This window comes from Cuculus canorus, chromosome 4 (genome assembly GCF_017976375.1).
Source record: "Cuculus canorus isolate bCucCan1 chromosome 4, bCucCan1.pri, whole genome shotgun sequence".
Taxonomy (NCBI): Eukaryota; Metazoa; Chordata; class Aves; order Cuculiformes; family Cuculidae; genus Cuculus; species Cuculus canorus.
The window spans coordinates 66973242-66979241 of record NC_071404.1 but is presented as its reverse complement, the minus strand read 5'-3'; the positions used below and the strand labels follow the sequence as shown (position 1 = coordinate 66979241).

The following is a 6000-nucleotide window of genomic DNA, read 5'->3' as shown; positions in this document are numbered from 1 at the left end:
TCCAAGAGGTTTGTTAACTCTCACTGATTAGATAATATTTATTCACGTAGATACTACTTCTCTCTCATTACATGTCTACTCACTCACCTGGAACAGATGTCAAATTTTAGTTCACTGTATACCCTTGGAACCTTTCTTAATGACTGACATCAACATTTGACACTTTCTGATTTTCGTGTCCCAAGGAATATTGAAGAGACTGGTTACATGCTGCTATTGGTAGATATTCCATCCTTGAGTTCTCTTAGAATTCTTGGGTGAATCCTTCAGATTCTGGAAATTCATCTGTATACATCCCCCTTTTGTACCATTAACTCTCACAGATATTTCAATTTCAGAGACATTCTCTGCTGAGTTTCCTGAATGCCCCCAAAGGAATATTGAAGAGACTGGTTACATGCTGCTATTGGAAGGAAAATTTTCCTGACTTTTTCCACAGTGAATGAGGATGCAAGTGGTTCAGCTTCTCTTCAGTGACTTTGTCCTCCCTGAGAGTTCATTTTATACCCTTGTCATACTCAGGCTCACTGACAATGTCTTTTTTCCCTCTTGATGCGTTGGAAGAAGGATATTTGAACTTTGATTCTCTTAGCTAGTTAGGTCTCAGACTCATCTTTGGTGTACCTAATAATAATTTTAATAGTATATCTGTCAGTGTTTATGATACTTATGGGATTTTTCATTTGGATGTGTCTTTAGCTTTTGGAAGGACGCCTTCTTCTTTCTAATAGCCTCTCTCTGCTGTTTGGCCATGACCACCGCTTTTTACTTTCTCAAGCGTGTCCAGTAAATCATGTGCATTATTATTGTGCTTCCTGTTTGGTATCCCTCTGTAGCCTTCACACCACCTTTACAGATTCAATTGTCTTGAGTGCCACTCTGTGTTTATTCTTGGTAAACTTTCTCATTTTTACATAGATCCCCATGTTGAAACGAACACAACAGTGCTGGGCATTTTGGCCTCTATTGCTCCCCAGACGTATTGAATCCAAAAATGTTAAGTCATTTTCACAGAGCAGTCTTAAAGTTCAGCAAGATATATCATAAAATCATAGAATCATTTGGGTTGGAAGGGACCTTAAAGATCATCTAGTTCCACACCCCCTGCCATGGGCAGGGACACCTCCCACTGGAGCAGGTTGCTCATTTCTGAGTTTGCCTGAAATATACACTGATAATCATTAGCATTTATTGGATGTAGCTCTCAAACCCTTCTTAGCACCATTATTCCTCTTTGCAGAGCAATTACGAGCCACAGAACAGTGAAGTGGCAAAAGATGGTACCTGTGATTCTTCATTTCAATCTTCTACCCGTATTAGCATCTCTTTTATTTACTAGGAACCACTAACTTCACAGACTATTGGGGGCATTGCTTTCAAAGCATGCTCTTCTCATTATGATTGATCTATCTGACAAACGTGCCCAGATGAGGTGTTTACATCCTTATTTTCAGTCCCTCTTTTGTCTGCGTGTAACAAATATTTTGCTGTAATAACGTAACATAGCTTGACTTTCATGCAATAGGTATTTTAAAGTAACTTCCTAGTTTCTTAAGCTTGTTTTGCATTTCATAGCTCAACAAGGCATTCTGATTGAATAAGGCAATACAGACACAAAGCCTGTGTTGTCTGGGCTGTGAGCTCATGGATGTTCCCATAATTCACATGGTATAGACCAAGAATACAGAAGCACCATCTTTGCCCAAGTACACAGTCTATAAACAATACCCCCTAAATCAGGAAAGAAATAACAGCATTATGAACTTTTTGGTGGTGTAGCATTGAAACCTACATGTATAGGGGTTTTTTGCCTAGTGCTTGTTGTATAAGATGTACAGCCATTCCTTTTCCACTTCACCTTCCTGATTCCAATTTCTTCTATTAATCTATGTTACTGATCTAGAACTCAGTAAAAAAGAGTCTTAGTTTTGCGTGTTCTGTGCACAGAAAGATAACTTGTTAGCATGATAATTTTGCATATTGGTCTATACTGATCTAGGCTCTCCCCCATTTTTTCACAGTAACTTGAATATTGCTTTTTAAGTTCTAGGTCTGTACACTGACCATAGTTTGATTTTGGGGACAGAGTTATTTGCTTCACTAGCCAAGACATTTTTCTTGTCACCTGCAAATGGTCAAATATAGGAAGGTAGTACCTTTTCATTACAGGTTTGGTGGGGGTTTTGATGACCGCATTGATGACTACATCACCACAGATGCTGCAGAGCAGGCATGGTGAACTCAGCAGCAGGAGGGAGCTGGATTCAGGAACTGGATTCAGGAATGCGTGGATCTGGGATCAGGGCAAAAAGACAGATAAGGTCCTCACTGGATGTCAGCCATCATAGAAGAGAGCTTGACCCTCACGATCCCTCAGTTTTATACCACGTTGTATATGGGATGGGATACTCTGTTGATTAGTTTGGGGTCACCTGTCCTGTCTGCTCCTCTCTGCAGGTGTGACCCTCTTTTGCTCCTTTTTGCTCACAGCACGCCACCAGCTCGAGGATGGCCTTGGTTGCTATAGGAATAAGTATAAGCCATGGCTTTTCTGCATACCAATGCCCCGTATTATCACTACTAGAAAGAAACACTGTCTGAAAAACATGCAGTTAACTTTCAGAAAATGAAGTTAACTGGACAAGGCTTAGCTGAAAAGTCAGAAACTGATTCTACTTTAGCTCAAACCAGACCACTTCCACAGAGAAAAGAAAGCTGGATTGTATACTACCCAGCGTGTAATATTTTTCAGCCCTTCCAGTATGCTCACACACTAAATGTAGTTTTATTTAGTAATGCTTTAATGCTAAGTCAAGCTCTGTGTTGCATATCATCTCAGGCTGGAATACCCGAAAGTTACTCCAGACATCACACACTTTAACCCGATCTTTCCAGTGCTGTCCCAAGTGTAGCTATGTGCGGTGCCAAGTGCACAAAAAAAAAAAAAAAAGGTGTTATGGGGGCTTTCTTTGATGGGGTTTCTTTGGTGTTCAATAGCATGCTACTCCTTTAATTTCCACATCAATGTCACACCACTCAGTTGCTGCACAGATTAGGTACCTTTATGTGCATAAGGGCATCTCATGATCTGTGAACAGTAATAAAGTTGAATATTCTATTTATGAAAGCATCTAACTTCGAGCAGATAGAAAACAAACAAACAAACAAACAAACAAACAAGAAGAGACCTGAAGAGTGCAGGGTGTTATTCCATAAATAACAAAGATACTAAATTGGCAGTTAATTATTCTTTGGATGTCCACATAACTTTGTTACTACCTGAACAGTCCATTAGAATGTATACTAGTTCTATAGAGTTACTTATATGTACACTGTTCTCTGATATAGTTTTAGAGCAGTGACACAGAGAAGCCAAAAACTGAATACACATTTTCCCCATTTTTCTGTCTTGTAACTCAGAAAGAGGAGGACTGTCATCTCTCCCACATTGCCTGGCACAGTAACTTGACTGGAATTTCATTTCCACGACACAGTAACAATAGAAGTTTGGTACTCTACCAACATTTAGAATTCCCTTGCAGTCATTGCTAATTTACTGATTCTTAGCTCTGCTGAATCAGCATCACGGAAAGCAACGTCTCCCCTTAATCACTGACAGAAAGCAGTGCCTCTGCAAGGGCAGAGTCAACAAAGAACAGGATTAGGATAGACTGACAGTAGCTGTATCAACTCCTATGCAATCGTTTTAAAATTATCTAAAATCACTAACCTTTCACTTCTGGAGCACGAGGTTCAATTCTGTGTTTAGCCACGCATGAAAATGAGTTTGGCGATCTTGGTTTAGCCTTCACAGAATCATTCATGTAATTTGCCATGATTGGCAGATTTTACTGTGGAGAAAGAGTGAATATGAATTAGAAAATAAAAGTGAGGTTTTGTCAGGTTGAAAAATCAAACACCAATAAACCTGAATGTCAGAATCACAGAAGGCAAATTCAGAGCTGAAAGCTTAGACCTTTGTGCAACCCTCACATGGATGGAATGGAAAATGGAATAGAAGGCAGAATCTACTGCAAGCACAAGTCATCATGGCACCACAGGCACAGGTTGCCCACAGAAGTTGTGGATGCTCCATCCCTGGAGGTGTTCGAAACCAGGTTGGATGAGGCTTTGAGCAACCTGATCCAGTGGAAAGCATCCCCACTCATGGCAGGGGGCTTGGAACTGAATGATCTTTAAGGTCCCTTCCAACTCAAACCATTTTATGATCAATGGAGCAGTCACTGAAACGGTACTGCGAGAGGGATGGTTGCACACCAATGGACTACTCCTGAACTCTACTCCTTAAGATGCATGGAGACTTTTTATCTACAAGAGGTGCCTTCTGTACTGCCCACTCGAGTACAGCAGGCAGCTTCATGTCTCAAACGCGCCCTACATCTTGCAAAGACCAGCCGCCCTGCTTCACCGGTCACCATGAATTCCAGGGTGCTGCTTAGAATCAAAAAGTTAACAGTCTGGTCCTAGACATCAAGGACTGTGAGTCCCTCTTTTCTATGAAGGAGCATTTCCTGAACTATAAAGAAATACAAATTAAAACCTATAAATACACATGAAAGAGAAAAAAAAATAGAAAAAGATAAAAATAACAGTGAGAGAGAAGTGAGGAATGGCAATCTCTCTTCTGTCACAATTCTCTTCTCACTTGCTTTGTGCGACTGACTCTTAGATCCAGACCCGAGCCTCCCATATGGAATGAACCCAGGTGCAATCACTGAGCTATCTCAGTAAGGAGAGTGGACAGACTTTTGAGTCAGGTTGTACAGACAACTACTCTGGGATTCACTTTTTCTCCTTACGTGTACTTTTGTTTTTCTTTGACAAATGCTAAACTTCTCATAGTTAGGATTCTTTGAAAGTAACTATGCAATGATGTGCTGTCATTTCAAAGTTTAAATGGAACTGGAAAAAGATGGTACCTTTATTCTTATAACCCAAATCAGGACACATGCCTGATGCAGATGGTTCTTATACACACTTTCAAGAAGGCATGACGTCCTTATCTTTGCTTACACAACATCTGCCTCAAAAGGACACGGGTTCTGACTGGAACCCTGTGCATTACTGTGGTATAAATACTGTTAAACTCACCTATACCTGTCATTCACTGCTCTGTCTGAAAAAAAAAATAAAAAAGCCAAGGTGAAAAAAAGAGTCACAAGAGGTTGATTGGTTTAACATAAATATTAGCTGCAACTCTTTCTGTAAGTTTTAACTGGTTTACTTTAATAAAAACAGTACCAGCATGTGTAGAGCAGACATTAACAGAGGGGCTGTCTAAAGCACCCATCACCTCTGCAGCTCTCCAGATTATATTTAGCACTCCACAGTCACTGTGGTATGTGGGAAACCCTGCAAAAGAAACTCCAGCAAAACTAACCGTCTTTATTCCTCAGCAAGGAAACTGCTTGCTTCCATCTAGAACCTTGCAGGAAAGCCTGTCAGGTTTACAGTATAATTTAACATGTTGTGTACTAACCTTAATGTACAACACAATGCACAGTGGTAATCTATGTTTAAAGCTCTAAAAAACATATTCTGAGCTGTGATTTGCTGTAGAAATTTTTTTAGGTGTAGAAATTCTTTCATTATTCTTTTCACTCTTCTTGGATGTGTCTTCTGCACCCGAGACTATAGAATTAGGCTGGCTTTACTACACGTTTCCTCTCTGTGTTCTCTGAGAATGCCGTCTGCTTTTAGGAAGAGACGGTGCCACTGCCACCAGAAGTGAAATGCCCTGTTGTACTGCTGTGTTGTAACATAAAGACAGCCTTCCAGCCCACCTCTCATTTTCTCAGTGCTACTTGGATGAGAGGAAAAGGACTCAAGTCGCACCAGAGGAGGTTTAGATTGGCTATTAGGAAAATTTCTTTACTGAAAGAGTGGTGAAGCACTGGAACAGGCTGCCCAGGGAAGTAGTGGAGTCACCATCCCTGGAGGTGTTCAAAAAACATGTAAGGTGGCACTTCAGGACATGGT

At 40.5% G+C, this 6000-nt stretch overlaps 1 long non-coding RNA gene across 1 annotated transcript in view; it reads right to left on the bottom strand.

The window, feature by feature from the left end:
• Nucleotides 1-2157: 2157 nt before the first annotated feature.
• The window catches only part of LOC128851994 (uncharacterized), a 56334-nt gene continuing 52491 nt past the window's right edge, over nucleotides 2158-6000 (bottom strand). Inside the window, exons 2-3 of the long non-coding RNA XR_008449587.1 lie at nucleotides 3731-3851; nucleotides 2158-2293 (exon numbers count right to left, since the gene is read on the bottom strand). This is a non-coding gene — a long non-coding RNA (uncharacterized LOC128851994). The remainder of the gene's footprint in view (nucleotides 2294-3730; nucleotides 3852-6000) is intronic.